Consider the following 16,033-nt stretch of genomic DNA (forward strand, 5'->3'; position numbering starts at 1 on the left):
TTTGGTGTGGGAACCCCACACATTCGGTATCAGAAGTGGTGTGTGTAGAAACAGATGGCAGCACGTGCAAACTACCAAAACTGATTCAAGAAATAGAAAACCTGGGGGCGCCTGGGTGGCTCAGTCCATTAAGCGTCTGCCTTCGGCTCAGGGCGTGATCCCAGCGTCCTGGAATCGAGGCCAGTGTCGGGCTCCCTGCTCAGCAGAGAGTCTGCTTCTCCCTCTCCTCCTGGCTTGCGCTCACTCATGCTCCCTGTTGCTATCTCTGTCTCTCTCTCAAATAGATAAATAAAATCGTTTTTAAAAATTAAAACAAAAAAGAAAGAAACAAAGAAGAACTAACACCTGGCTGGCTCAGTCAGAGCACGAGGCTCTTATGTCAGGGCTGTGAGTTCGAGCCACCCATTGCCAAAAAATAAACTTAAAAAAAAAAAGTAGTAGAAGAATTAACACCAATCCTTCTTAAGCTCTCCCAAAAAATAGCTGAGAGAACGCTTCCTCCCTCAGTTTGTTACACCAGCTTTACCTGGCACTCTAACACCAAAGCTGGACAAAGACATGACGAGAAAACTACAGGTCAATACCTTTCATGAATAGATGCAAAAATCTTCAACAAAGTAATAGCAAACTAAATACGACAGCATAGAGGGCGCCTGGGTGGCTCAGTCGGCTGAGCATCTGACTCTTGATTTCGGCTCAGGTCATGATCTCAGGGTCATGAGATTGAGCCCCACCTCTGGCTCCGTACTTGGCATGGAGTCTATTTGAGATTCTCTCTCTCCCTCTCTCTCTACCCCTCCCCCTCCCCCTGTTGGCTCTCTATATAAATAAATACATAAAATCTTTTAAAAAAGTTAAATCTTCAAATAATTCAATAAATTCAGCAGTATAGTAAAAGGATTATACACCATGACCAAGTGGGAGTTAACCAGGAATGCAAAGATGTTTTAAGAAAATCAATGTAATTAGGGGCGCCTGGGTGGCTCAGTTGTTAAGTGTCTGCCTTTGGCTCAGGGCGTGATCCTGGCGTTCTGGGATCGAGCCCCACATCAGGCTCTTCCGCTAGGAGCCTGCTTCTTCCTTTCCCACTCCTCCCACTCTCTCACTGGCTGTCTCTCTCTGTCAAATGAATAAATAAAAATCTTAAAAAAAAAAAGAAAATCAATGTAATTAATATCCTACATTAATAGAATGAAGGTGGGAAAATAACATGATCAGCTCAATGGGTACCCAAAAAAAAGCATTTAACAGGGGGCCTGGCTGGCTCAGTTGGTAGAGCATACAATTCTTGAACCCTGTCTTGTAGGTTCGAGCCCCACACTGGGGGTAGAGATTACTTAAAAATAAAATCTTTAGGAAAAAAAATATTTTTAAAAATTGGACCTTTCATGGTAAATATAATAAACTAGGAATAGTAGGGAACTTCCTCAACATGATAAAGGCCGTATATGGAAAACCCACAGTTAACACCATACTCAATGGTAAAAGACTGAAAGCTTTACCCCTAAGATCGTGAACAAGATAAAATGGCCCCCTTTCCCAGCTCTTCAGTATAGTACTAGAAGTTCGAGCCAGCACAATCAGGAAATATAAAGAATTAAAAGGCACTCCAATTTTAAAGTAGTAAAATGATTTCTGTTTGCAGACTTGACCCTACAAGTAGAAAACCATAAAGTTTACAACAAAAAACAAACAAAACAAAACCTGTTAATTCGGTAAAGTTGAAGGATACACTCAACACACAAAATCAGTTGTATTTTCTAATAAGACTTTAAATGAGAAACTTTTAATACATTTTTAAGTGGGGTTTGTACCCAATGTGGAGCTTGGACTCAAGAGTCACATACCCTGCCAACTGGGCCAGCCAAACGCCCCAAAACGTGTAAGTTTTTATATACGTCTATAATGTTTGAACATAAAAAAGCAAGCATGGGGCACCTGGGTGGCACAGCGGTTAAGCGTCTGCCTTCAGCTCAGGGCGTGATCCCGGCGTTGTGGGATCGAGCCCCACATCAGGCTCCTCCGCTATGAGCCTGCTTCTTCCTCTCCCACTCCCCCTGCTGTGTTCCCTCTCTCGCTGGCTGTCTCTCTGTCACATAAATAAATAAAATCTTAAAAAAAAAACAAAAAAACTGCGGCCTGAAAGTTGTACAGGTTAAGAGACGTACTTAGTAGCATTATTAAACTGCCTTTATCTGTAAAATTTAGAGTTTAACTGTATAGATTATCAGTCCCTCCTAAAAGATATCTAATCCAGGATGTTGAATGGGATTATTGCCATTTTATACCATATTTTTGTAAAATGTAGCTTAATCATAATCTCACTCTGAAGATTTTGCATCACTTTTGCTATTTTCATTCTTTTAAGATTTAGAGCTGAAAGAATTTATGCCTTAATGTGTCATTATATAACATTCCTTAAAAGAATTGCGAACACTGGTGTTCATTTGACATTTTAACTTGAAAGCCATATGCTGGGGCGCCTGGGTGGCTCAGCTGGTTAAGCATCTGACTTCGGCTCAGGTCGTGATCCCAGGGTCAAGCCCCACATCATTGGGCTCCCTGCTCAGCTGGGAGCCTGCTTCTCTGTCTGCCTGCCCCTCCCCCTGCTTGTGCGCTCCCTCCCTCTCTCTCTCTGACAAATAAATAAAATCTTAAAAATAATAAATAAATCTTTGAAAATGATATACTGCAAGATAATGTATTTAACAATATTTGGTGGCAAATATTCGATAAATAGTTTGCATCTATTAAAAATGTAGTGGAAGTTTTACTTTTTCCTGATGGATTTGGATGTCTTTCATTTCTTTTTCTTTTTCTTGTTTGATTTCTATGCCTAGGACTTCCAGGACTATGTTGAATAAAAAAGCAGAAGTATTTTTGATTAGCATCTGAGGCTATAAACAGAGATAAAAAATCATGGTGCACAGGGCGCTAACTGGCTCAGTCCGTAGGACTCGCGACTCTTGATCTCAGGGTCATGATTTTGAGCCCCACGTTGGGTGAAGAGATAACTTAAACAGGAGAAAATCCTGGCGCTGTATTGAGGCTCGCACAGTCTGGTACTGTTCTCGCAGCTGCTGTGCACGAGTACTTCCTACTCCACTGACAATCCTTTAAACAATCTCCAGGTCACTAAGTCATGCCCTTACATACGACTCTCCCAACTTCATTGAAAAATTTCCTTGAATGGAAGCAAGACCTCACCTGCCGTGTCTTGAGTAAAGTGTCCATACATGGTAGTGAACTAAGCACTACAAGGAGGAAACAGGACGCAAGGGACACCGTGAGTCATCGCCTCCAGGAGCTTGCAGTTTGGTTGTTTGTTTTTTAAGTTATCATTGTGTTTTCATTTGTAAAAATAAGCTAATTATTTTATTTTAAACCTTTTGAATTTGTTTAAAATTTTAAAATATAGGTATTACCTTTACAATACAGATGTGTATGAAGAGACACATGAAAAATTCTCACAATGTGTGATTAAGTATAAAAGCCAAGAAGTGAAATCACATGTTCAGTATTATCATATTGTTAAAAATACAATTATACTTAGAAAACAATAAAAAATGAGTTAAAAGAAGGTTAAAAGCAGGGTTTTTAATATTTTATTTATTTATTCATCAGAGACAGAGAGCATAAGCAGGGGGAGGGGCAGAGGGAGAAGCAGGATCCCCGCGGAGCAGGGAGCCCCATGCGGGGCTCAATTCCAGGACCCTGGGATCATGACCTGAGCCCAACAGATGTTTGACTGACTGAGCCTCCCAGGCGCCCCAATGTGATATTATTTATCACAATAGTTTTACAGCACATTATCATCTGTGGTAGGGTAAATTTTTTCTTCAAAATTTCACTCATTTTGTATTATTAGTTTCCCGGCTGAACTGGATGGAGATTCAACTTGAAACATTCTCTCAAGATACGTTTTGATTTTGATGGAGTTGCCCTGCATTTATAGATTGATGAGCGGAAAATTGGGAATCTTTTACAAAATAAGTCTTCCCACTTGGGAATACTTTTCTCTAATTTTCTTAGAGTCTCTGTAGTACGCTCTTAGTCTGTGTCATTAGAGTTCTAGAGACCTCATGTATTTCCAGTGACTTTTGTTTCCAAGTATTTAGCAGGCTGTTGATATTATAAATGGGGTTTCCTTCTGCTTTTTGTTTCTGATCGTTACTGCTAATATATACAAGAATTAAGGATTTTTGAATAGTTATCTTGCATCCATCTGCCTCATTGGACTTTATGCTGATAGGTTTTTTAAAGATTTATTTATTTATTTGAGAGAGAGAAAGAGAGCACGGGGTCGGGGGACAGAGGGAGAGGGAGAGAGAATCTCCAGCAGACTCCCCACTGAGCGTGGACCCAATGAGGGGCTTGAGCTCAGAACCACGAGATCATGACCTGAGCCAAAATCAAGAGTCGGCTGCTTAACCTACTGAGCCACCCAGGCGCTCCTGTTGTGGTAGTTTCGCAGTTCATTGGCTTGGCTTTCCAGAGCGCACTGCTGAAAGTTTTGTCTTTACCTTTTTAATATATACAGCTCTTACCTACTTCTCATTCCTCCACATCTATGGCGCCTGAGAGAAAAGCTGAATAAGAGATCAAAATGGGCATTTATTGTTAAATTCCACGTTTTAATGGAAATGTCTACTCTTTCACCATTAAGTCATGTTTTCTATTAGTTTCTGATAAGTAGTTATTGTTGTTTTTGTTTTGTTTCATTTTGTCTTTTCTTGAACTCAGGACCCCGAGATCAAGACCTGAGTCGAGATCAAGAGTGGGTCGCTTCACCGACAGAGACGCCCAGCTGCCCCTAGTTTTTGGTTGTTTTTCTAAAAAATCAAGTTAAAGAGATCTCTCTATTTCTAATTTGGTAAGAGTGTTTATTAAAAAGCGAGTTTAACTTTCCCCGCGCGGGCCGCAGAGGGCGGTGGCGGGGGTCGCAGAGGGCGGTGGCGGGGGTCGCAGAGCCCGGCTGCCCGAGGGTCCGGCCTGCGCTCTCCACCCGCGTGCGCGCGAGCCCAGGGAAGCGGCGGCAAGAGGGGAGACTGCTCTCCGACTCGCGCCGACCGGCGGGACGATCCCCGGCCCGTGTGGCCCACGTCCAGAGCTCTCTGCCGGCCAGGAGGCCCCGCAAGAGAAGGCGAAGGCTCCCTGGAGCGGCGGGCAGTTGCACCGCGTCGCGGCCAGGGCGGCTCTGCCGAAGCGACCGGGAGCACGACGGAGGGGAGGACGGCGGTGGGCACCGCTCCCATTCCGACTTGGCAGAAGCACGACGCGCACGGCCCGAGCAGCACACGTCTGAACGGGTGGCCGAGCGCACCGCGAGGGTGCCCCACGTGGAGGTCGGCGCGATTCGGGGCTTCTCAGCCCAGTGGGGCTAAGAGCGCGGGGAAGCGATCGGAGCCTGCGGTGGGCGCGTCTGAGCCTCGCCGTGTTCGGCCACCTCCGCGCTGCTTCCCGGCAGCCCCGGTGCTAATGAACCAGCCGTCTACGTGCGGGGAAATGGGTCTTAAAAAATGAGTGTTGCGGGCGCCTGGGTGGCTCAGTCGTTAAGCGTCTGCCTTCGGCTCAGGTCATGATCCCAGGGTCCTCGGATCGCGCCCTCATCGGGCTCCCTGCTCAGCGGGAAGTCTGCTTCTCCCTCTCCCACTCCCCCTGCTTGTGCTCCCTCTCTCGCTGTCAAATAAATAAAATCTTAAAAAAAAAAAAAAAATGAGTGCTGGGGCACCTGGCTGGCTGAGTCAGTAGAGCCCGTGGCTCTGGAGCTTGGGGTTGTGAGTTCGAGCCTCACAGTGGCTGTAGAGATTATTTAAAGATTTTTTTTTTTAAGGCTGTTGACTTTTCACTGGATGCTTTTTCAGGCTCTGTTCTTATGAACTATGATTTTGCTTTCTTTAATGAGTAAGTATGGTTAATTATATTAATAGAGCTTCTAACATTGCTGGGCTAACTTCTTAGTTATACATGGGGCAGGCGGCCCGTGACTGGCTTGCTTGGGGACACCTGTGTGAATTTGAGAGGGTTCCGAAGGGCTGCCCTTCTCGGTAGGTTACAGGCAAGTGGGTTCAGCCCAGCGACTTACTGTCTTGTCCATTCGGCCCACAGGAAAACACCCACGTTTATATTGTGCCAAAAGACAGGAGTACCGATGGCTCCCCTGGCACCTCCCCTCTCCTGCCAGCTCTCCTCAGTCCTCCGGTGGGGGGTCAAGGAGAGGCTTGGGCGGGTCAGCAATCCTCCACACGTGCGTCCTTCTTCTTTTGTGGCTGATGCCAAACAAGCTTCTGCCCTTCAAATCATCGCTTCTGCACCTCTCACGATTCCACGAATTAGGAAGAAGGAAAGATTATCTAGCCAGTGGCTTGAGGACAATAGTAAATTAGAGAGAGGTTGGGTCTACACTTTCTGCCATTGGCCAATTGGTTTTCTAAATTTAATAAAGTAAGGTTAAGAATCAACATGTAGGGCTCCTGGGTGGCTCAGTCGGTTAAGTGTCTTCCTTCAGCTCAGGTCATGATCCTGGGGTCTTGGGATCGAGCCCCGGGTCAGGCTCCCTGCCCTGCAGGGAGCCTGCTTCTCCCTCTCCCTCTACCTGCTTCACCCTCTGCTTGTGCTCTCTCTCTCTCTTTCTGTCAAATAAATAAAATCTTTTTAAAAAAAGAATCAACTTATAGAAATACTATTATAAGATAGAATCAAATAACTCAGATCTCTGGAAGAAGGTTTTTTAACATTGAAAGTAAAAATTGACTATTAGAATAACTAGTAAATCCTGGGACAGGCAGTTAAGTGTCCAACTCTAGGTTTCAGCTCAGGTCGTGATCTCAGGGTTGTGGGATCAAGCCCTGCATGGGGCTCCATGCTCAACATGGAGCTGGCTTAAGAGACTCTCTCTCCCTCTCCCTCTGCCCCTCCCCCCAAACTTGCACATGTGCGTTCTCTCTTTCAAATAAATAAATAAATAAATAAATAAATAAATAAATAAATCTTTAAATAGTAAACTCAGTAAGTAAAATAGGAAAAGTGTATAACCTGCTAATTCATACATGAGAAAGTTCAAGGGGTTAATAAATGGAAATATATTCATTCTCACAATAAAAATATATAAAGTGCCTGAGATATACGTTTTGAAAAAAATAATTTTAAAATTAAAAAAAATTAACTATAGTAAAACACACAACAAATTTATCTTAACCTTTTTTTATTTTTATTTTTATTTTTTTTTAAGATTTTATTTATTCATTTGAGAGAGAGAGAGACAGCCAGCGAGAGAGGGAACACAAGCAGGGGGAGTGGGAGAGGAAGAAGCAGGCTCCCAGCGGAGAAGCCTGATGTGGGGCTCGATCCCAGAACGCCAGGATCACACCCTGAGCCAAAGGCAGACGCTTAACGACTGCACCACCCAGGCGCCCCAGCCCTAAGATTTTTTTTTAAAGCAATCTCTACACCTAATGTGGGGCTCAAACTCACAACCCCAAGATCAAGAGTCACATGCTCTATGGACTGAGCCAGCCAGGCGCCCCAAGATGTACTTTTAAATTTACTAAATTATTTTTTTCAAGTTGAATGATCAGAAAAAAATTGAATGATGGTCCATGCTTTCCAGGTTACACTCCTGGCAGGGTGGACAATGGGTAAACACCCTTTGGGAAGCAAAATATTCAAATGTGGTGATAGCCATGACCCAGTAACCCTACACCTGGGAATTTAGCTAAAAATAATTCAGTTGAAGCAAAGGCTATATTCATGAAGTTATTTGTAATGTTTTCCTATTGCTACTGTAAGAAATTACAACAGATTTTGTGACTTAAAACAACACAAATATATTATCTTATAGTTCTGGGGGATAAGGAGTCCTAAATTCAAGGTGTCATCAGGGCTGTGTTCCTTCCGGAGGCTCTATGGTTGAATCTATGTCCTTGACATTTTCAACTTCTAGAGTCAGCCTGTGATACTGAGCTTATTGTCCCTTCTTCCATCTTCAAGGCACCTCATTGGAACCTCTGGTTCCATTGTCATATCTCCTTTACTGACTCTGACTCCTCCTTCGTCCCTCTTACAAAGATACTTACGATGCTTAACCAACTGATCCACCCAGGTGCCCCTCATTCATTCATTTTTAAAGATTTTTTAAAAATATATTATTTATTTATTTGATAGAGAGAGACAGCCAGCGAGAGAGGGAACACAAGCAGGGGGAGTGGGAGAGGAAGAAGCAGGCTCCCAGTGGAGGAGCCTGATGTGGGGCTCGATCCCAGAACGCCAGGATCACGCCCTGAGCCGAAGGCAGACGCTTAACGACTGAGCCACCCAGGCGCCCCTAAAGATTTTTTTAAAGTAATCTCTACATCCAATGTGGGGCTCGAACTCACCACCCTGAGATCAAGAGTCAAATGCCCTACTGACAGAGCCAGCCAGGTCCCCACATTTATTTATTTATTTATTTATTTATTTACTTACTTACTTACTTACTTACTTAGAGAGACGGAGAGAGCACAAGCAGGGGAAGGGGCAGAGGGAGAGAAAGAATCTCCAGCGGACTCCCCGCTGAGCATGGAGACCAATGCAGGGCTCAAGCCCACAACCCCGAGATCATGACCTAAACTGAAAGCAAGAGTTGGACACTCAACCCACTGAGTCACCCAGGCGCCCCCATTTTCTAATATCATCTAATATTCAGCCCATGTTCAATTTCCCATGGTTGTATCAAATGGTTTTTTTTCCCCCAATTAGTTTACCTGAATCAGGATACAAACTAAATTCACAAAATATGTCAGTTGATAGAGCTCTTAAGTCCCTTTTTATCCATAACAGATCTCTCTTCCGGTCCCTTTTCTTTTTCATATCATTTATTTAAGAAGAAACTGGGCTACTTGTCTTGTAAAATATCTCGCACCCTGGATTTGTTTCTTCGCTCCCTTACGGTGTATTTAACTTTCCCGTGTTCCTCGCATTTCCTGGAGACTGGTCGCTGGATTAGAGTCGGGTTCAATTTTGTTTTTATTTGAATGCCTCAGAGGTGGTGCTTGCTGTGAGCTTCCTGTTGTATCCAGCAGAGACACACAATGTCTTGTTCACTTTCAGTGTGGCTAACACTCACGAGACAAATAATAATTTTATTATGCCCAGAACAATTTTTTAAAAATTTTCTGTACCATTGAAATATAATTATTATGCAATATACAATGTTATGTTAGTTTCAGGTGTACAACATAGGGATTTGGCAATACATCATTCCGTGCTCACCACGGAAAGTGTGCTCACCGTCTGTCACCATACAGTGACAGACATTATTTACTATATTCCCTGTGCTGTACTTTTCATTATCGTGACTTATTTCTTTTATTACTGGAAATTTGTATCTCTTAGACCCCTTCACCTATTTTGTCCCCACCCATCTCCCGTTGGCAACTACCAGTTTGTTTTCTGTATTTAAGAGTCTGTTTGGGGTTTTTTGTTTGATTTGTTTTTTTAGATTCCATATATAAGTAAAATCGTATACTATTTGTCTTTCTCTGTCTGACTTGCTTCCCTTAGCATAATACTCTTTAGGTCCATCTATGTTGTCACAAATGGCAAGATCTCATTCTTTTTTATGGCTGAGTAATATTCCACTTTATATATATATCCATAAATATATTTATTTATTTAACATACCACATCTTCTTATTCATTCATCTATTTTTGTAAAATATTTTTTTTATTTATTTGACAGAGAGAGAGAGAGCACAAGCAGGAAAGGGAGAAGCAGGCTCTCCGCTGAGCGGGGAGCCTGATGCGGGGCTCAACCCCAGGACCCTGGGACTGTGACCTGAGCTGAAGGCAGTTGCTTAACCGACTGAGCCACCCAGGCGCCCCTATCCATTCATCTATGGATGGACACTTGGATTGCTTCCATATCCTGGCTATTGTAAACAACGCTGCAATAAACATAGGGGTGCCTTTTCAAATTAGTGTTTTCATTCTGGGGGGTAAATAGTAATGGAATTACTGGATCATATGGTATTTCCATTTTTAATTTTTTGGAGGAAACTCCGTACTGTTTTCCACAGTGGCTGCACCAATTTATACTCCCACCAAGAGTGCACGAGGGTTCCTTTTTTTCACATCTTCACCAACACTTCACCAACCCCAAAATCAAGAGCTGTGTGCTCTGACAACTGAGCCAGCCAGGCACCCCAACACTTGTTATTTCTTGCCGAGACAAATATTTTTATTACTTATTTATTTTTATTTATTTCTTGGGGACAAATATTTAAAAATAACTTCATTGAGATATAATGTACACACCATAAATACACCTGTTTCATGCATAAAATTCAATGAATTTTAGTGTGTTTACAGAGGTATATATCCATTGCCACAATCTAATTTTAGGACATTTCCATCACACGAAGTGAAACTTTGAGCCCATTTACAGTCAATCCCCATTCCTACTCCCAGTCCCAGCAGCCAGTAATCTATTTTCTGTCTCATAGATTTGCCCTTTATAGAAACAAATCATGTTTTGTGCGCTCCAGGGTTTTGGTCTCCTTGTTAACTCTCGGTTGGTTTCTCCTTTGGATTCAGACATGCTAACTGCACAATATCTTTTTTTTCTTGCTCCTATTTCTCTCGATCCCTCACCCACTCATGTTGATCAATTTGTAAGAACGGTGTCTCCAGTTTTGTGCTTGATTCTCGCTTTGTGCGTTTTGCGCCATCTTGTGCTGCTCAGTAACCAGTGCTCTGCTCCCACAGATTATCAGGGCCCTGCCGGTCCCTAGGGAGCTGCGGGGAGCTTTCTAAATAGGCGCCCCTCCAACACACAGTCTTGGAGGCTCGCTGCTTAGCAGGCAAAAGGGGACCCTCTTTGGGTTTGAAACCATGCCCCCTGCAGGCAGGTAAGGCCAGCAGAGCACAGGCTGGGTTTCAGCTGCGCTCCTCCGCGCGCCACGCGTCCTGGGTTAGGGCGGAACGTCTACATCCACACGCAGCCGCACTGCGAGTAAGACTAGACATTTAGTTCTCCTTTACGACAGTAAATAGAGGTTTACTATTGGTCATTAACAAATATTTGCTGAGTGTTTTCCATGTGGTGATCATGTGAGGTGTCACAGACGAAAGTGAATAAACTGGACCCAACCCTGACCTTAAGAAACGTGCTGTCCGTCTTTTCATTCTCGGTAATCTCTTCCATGTGCCTTTCTTCTCCAACAGTCCCCAAGTCCCAGTGCTACACACCTACTTTGGCAGGTGCTGAAAGTAATGCTTGGGGTGCCTGGCTGGCTCAGTCGGTAGAGCACGCGACTCTTCATCTCCGGGTCATGAGTTCAAGCCCCACACTGGGGGTAGAGATTACTTCAAAGAATAAAATAAATTAAAAACCATGCTTGCGCATGCAAAATATTCAAGTTATAAAATAAAGAAATATATAGGGCGCCCGGCTGGCTCAGTCTGTAGAACATGTGATTCTTGATCTCAGGGTCATGAGTTCGAACCCCGTGTTGCACTTGGGTCCTACTTAAAAAGAATTTTTTAAAAAGAGAAAAACTATAAACATTTGGATATTGACTTGTCTAATGATGATGCCTCCTAGTAATTTATGCTTCTTTATACATTTTAATCAAATAGCTTGTTTTATGGGGTATCTTCTGTAGATTGCAAAAATTGCCACAATCCTTCACTCTTCCTCTATCTGCTCCCCTCTGCAATACGACTTCACAGCTCGTCCCATCAAGAGGTGGAGTCTGTTTCCTCAGTCCTTGAATCCTGGCTGGCCGCCATCAGTAGAACGTGAAAGGATGCAGTGGGATTGACATTGTGTCAGGTCTAAGGCCAGGCCTTAAGAGGCTCTGTGTGATTCTGCCTGTTCTTCTGGCCATGAAAACCAGTCCAGGCTACTCTGCTGGAGGATGGGAGACCACAGGAAGCAGAGGTCAACTGTGTCAGCTGAGGGCCATCCAAGACCAGCCAGCCCACAATCAGAAGCTAAGTAGACCAGAAGAACAGTCCAGCTGAGCCGACCCAAATTGCTAAGCTGCAGAACTGCAAGATAAATACATTTGTGTGTGTGTGTTTTAAAAATTTTTAAGTAATCTCTATCCAACATGGGGCTTGAACTCACAACTCTGAGGTCAAGAGTCACACGCTCTACGGACTGAGCCACAGGCGCCCCAGTGACTGTTGTTTGAAGCCACTAAGTGTTGACATGGTTTATTTCGCAGCAAAAGCTAACTGATACAGTAACTTTCTCTTTTCTTTTCTTTTTTTTTAAATATTTATTTATTTAAGTAATCTCTACACCCAACCGTGGGGCTCAAACTCATAACCTGGACATCAAGAGTCGCATGCTCTTCCGACTGAGCCAGGCGGGAGCCCCGACGCAGTACCTTTCTTATGTCTCTAGGATTATTCCGACCCACTGCTCCCACTTGGCTTTTGATGACCTCTAGCCTATCTTCTGTTTTTCTTTTTTCTTTTTTTTTGGGGGGGGGGTCAGAAATACATACCCGGGGTGTCTTCTGTGTGTTCAAGCAGAGCTGGGTGTTGGAAACCCACCAGTGATCAGTCTCGGTCTGGGGACAGGCATGAGCAGGTGACGTCAGTGCAGCGTGATGCTACAATGGTCAGCACATAGTGCCAACGGAGGACATGGGACAGACAGCCCAAATTAGAGTGTCAGATAAGACTGGTAATTGAAGGTGAGTCAGATAGAGGTACAGACTGTAAACAAAAGCCTAGAGGGGCAAGTAGGCAGGTCAGGTAAAGAAACGTCAAGAAATTCAGTGTGGCTAGAGCCCAGAGTACGGGAGGGAGAGCAAGGAGAGCTAAGGCTGGAGAGAGAAGCGGGAACTAGAATATAAAAGAGCTCGCTACCTCTCTGCAGAGAGTTTAGGTATCTGCAGCAGGAGAATGTAATCTAACATAATATGAATTATAGAAAGCTCACTAGAGGGGCGCCTGGGTGGCTCAGTCAGTTAGGCATCTGCCCCCAGCTCAGGTCGTGACTGAGCCCCGCACTGGGCTCCCTGCTCAGCGGGCAGTCTGCTTCTCCCTGTGCCCCTCCCCATGCTCATGTGTTCTCTCTCTCTCTCGCTCTCTTGCTCTCTCGCAAAAATAAATAAAATCTTGAAAGAAAGAGAGAGAGAGAGAGAAGGAAAGAAAGAAAGAAGAAAGAAAGAAAGAAGAAAGAAAGAAAGAAAGAAAGAAAGAAAGGAAGGAAGGAAGGGAAGGAAAGAGATAAAGCTAGCTCACTAGGACTGCAATGTGACAGAGGGACGGGAGGGGCTGAGACCAGGGGCAGAAGACCAGTTAGGTGGCTGTTGACGTCTAGATGAGAGAAGTTGGCAGTTTGAACTAAGGCAGCAGTAGTGGGGATGAAGTTAAGTGGACTGATTTTATAGATGCTTAGGACTTTAGATATGGTAAACGACTGGAAATAGGATGATGAACGAGAGGAGGGAATAATGGTCCCAGGTTTTGGGGTTGGCCAAATGGGGACAGAATTGAGATAGGTAATGTGGACGAGGAGCAGATAGGGGAGAAGGGACGCCTGGCTGGCTCGGTTGGTGGAGCAGGCCTCTTGGCCTGAAAGGAAGGGAGGGAGGGAGGGAGGGAGGGAGGGAGGAAGGAAGGAAGGAAGGAAGGAAGGAGGGAAGGGAAAGAGAGAGAGAGAGAGAGAGAGAGAAAGAAAGAAAGAAAGAAAGAAAGAAAGAAAGAAAGAAAGAAAGAAAAGAAAGAGAAAGAAAGAAAAAGAAAGAAAAGAAAGAAAGAAAGAAAGAAAGAAAGAAAGAAAGAAAGAAAGAAAGAAAGAAAGAAAGAAAAGGGAAGAGACAATTCAGTTTGGAGTATGTGGTGACTTCAGGACATCCAAATGGAGCGGTCTAGCAGGCAGTTAGATATATCTAAGACATGACAATATTTTATATATTTGCTCATTATCTAACTTGGAAAAAAAAAAAGGATAGGAGGTGGCTGATTATTGAGAGGTTTAAGGACTAGAGGAATCCTTGAAATGAAAGAAGGGCTTTGGGGAAAGTGGAAGAACTAGAAGACTGGAAGGTAGTAGAGAGTAAAATGTTTAAGATTCCAAGATGTAAGAGTACAAGATAATGGATTAAAGTAGACACACACACACACACAGAGAGAAGCCAAAGTAATAGATGGGTCACCCCAGATGAGAGCAGGCCTTGGGGTGAAGAGACCCTGTAAACCAGATGTCAAAATCTTTCATAAACATATAATGGTTTTTTTTTTAAAGATTTTTTAAATTTATTTATAGCATTTTAAAAGATTTTAATTTTAAGTAATCACTACTCCCAACACGGGGCTCGAACTTACAACCCCGAGATCAAGAGTCACGTGCTCCACCAACTGAGCCAGCCAGGTGCCCCCATGTAACAGTTGAACAGAAGTTTATTTCTTGCTACCTAGCTGATAACTAAGCTGGAGAAGCCCTTCTTCATGCAGTCATTTAGGGGTCAGGGGGATGAAGTCTCCGCCCCGGTGTCCAGTCGTTCCAGCCTGATGGAAACAGAGAACTGGAGGAGCCCCTGCGGAGGTTTCTATAAGCCGGGCATGAAAGGGACGCAAGCACTCCTGCACACAGTCCATTGGCTGAACTCAATCACATGGTCGTACATAACGGCAAGGGAGCCTAGTTAATGTTGTCAGGCAGTGTGCGCAGAAGAGAACGTGGATTTGAGTGACTAGTCTCGGCCATACCCTTATGAGGTCTACCTCCGGATCCCCTAGGGGTCACAAGATTCTGGATCAATAACCTTCGCTTTAGAAGAACAGGCCCCTCTCTCCCTCCCACAAACACACAATATCCTGATTGCTACCGAAAATGTGATTAAAGACAAAATTAAAGATGACCCCATTCTTCCCTTTTTTTCCAGGTATGACAGTACTTACGATAGCCCCAAGTGGTATCTCTCAAATAGATCTCACTAAAAGGAATAGGAAGTCTGCTCCGTTGTTCCAATTCTAGCTGCTAGCCAGCCAGGTTGGTGCTTTATCTTTCCATTACGATGAAATTTACCGCAAATCATTCCAAACAACAACGTTCTCCCCAGTTCTTGCTTATGTAAATGTCGGTTGTCATGACAACAAGAAGACTGCCCTTGATCATATGGCAGACCTTACTAAGAAACAAGAAGCAACTAGCTGGTTCAAACATAAACCTAATCCCACAGGCATGCCTAACATGGGAAATGAGAAACTGGGGCAATTTTTTATTCAAAAGAAAAAGTGAAAGTAGAGGAAAAACTTGATTCTACTGGGAGAAAGGATGTGGCCAAAGAATTTAAATAAACCACTTCCTCTTGTTATATTCTTTTTGGGGGGTGGGATCTGGCTTTCTCCTTCTTTCTTGTTAAATTGCAAGTCCCCTAACAGGATTTGGGCCCAGACTCAGGCCAATTTTCTCTTTACTTCCAACCCGCCTTGATACTAGAACGGGGTCATCCCTTTACTATAATTTACAGAAAGAATTCACAAGGACCTTGCCCGTTAGCTGCCTTCTTGACTTGCTGCCTCCGAGGTTCATGTTATTGAGACCCAAATGGCAAGATAAGAAGTAATTATTTTGAATAGTGTTCATGATATTTTAAGCTACTTCCATCACAATTGGCATTTTAGGACAAAATAATTCGGATGTAATCTTGACATTGTTGGTAATGGGGTCTGGTCTTTCTGAAAGTACTGCTAAAACTAGAAATCAAAAATAACATACAACTAGCGAGGAACCCTTATGCACTGCTGGTGGGAACGCAAACTGGTGCAGCCGCCATGGAAAGCCAGAGGTTCCTCAAAAACTTAAAAATGTCACTACCCTACGATCCAGTAATTGCACTACTGGGCATTTACCCAAAGAATACAAAAACACTAATTTGAAGAGATATATGCACTCCTAGGTTTACTGCAGCATTATTTACAATAGCCAAACTATGGAAGCAGCCCAAGCATCTATCGACTGATGAATGGATAAAGATGTGAGAGAGAGTGTGTGCGTGCACACACACACTGCAATATTATTCGGCCATTA

Source organism: Ursus americanus, chromosome 23 (genome assembly GCF_024610735.1).
Source record: "Ursus americanus isolate L20-20 chromosome 23, mUrsAme1.1.p, whole genome shotgun sequence".
Lineage (NCBI taxonomy): Eukaryota > Metazoa > Chordata > Mammalia > Carnivora > Ursidae > Ursus > Ursus americanus.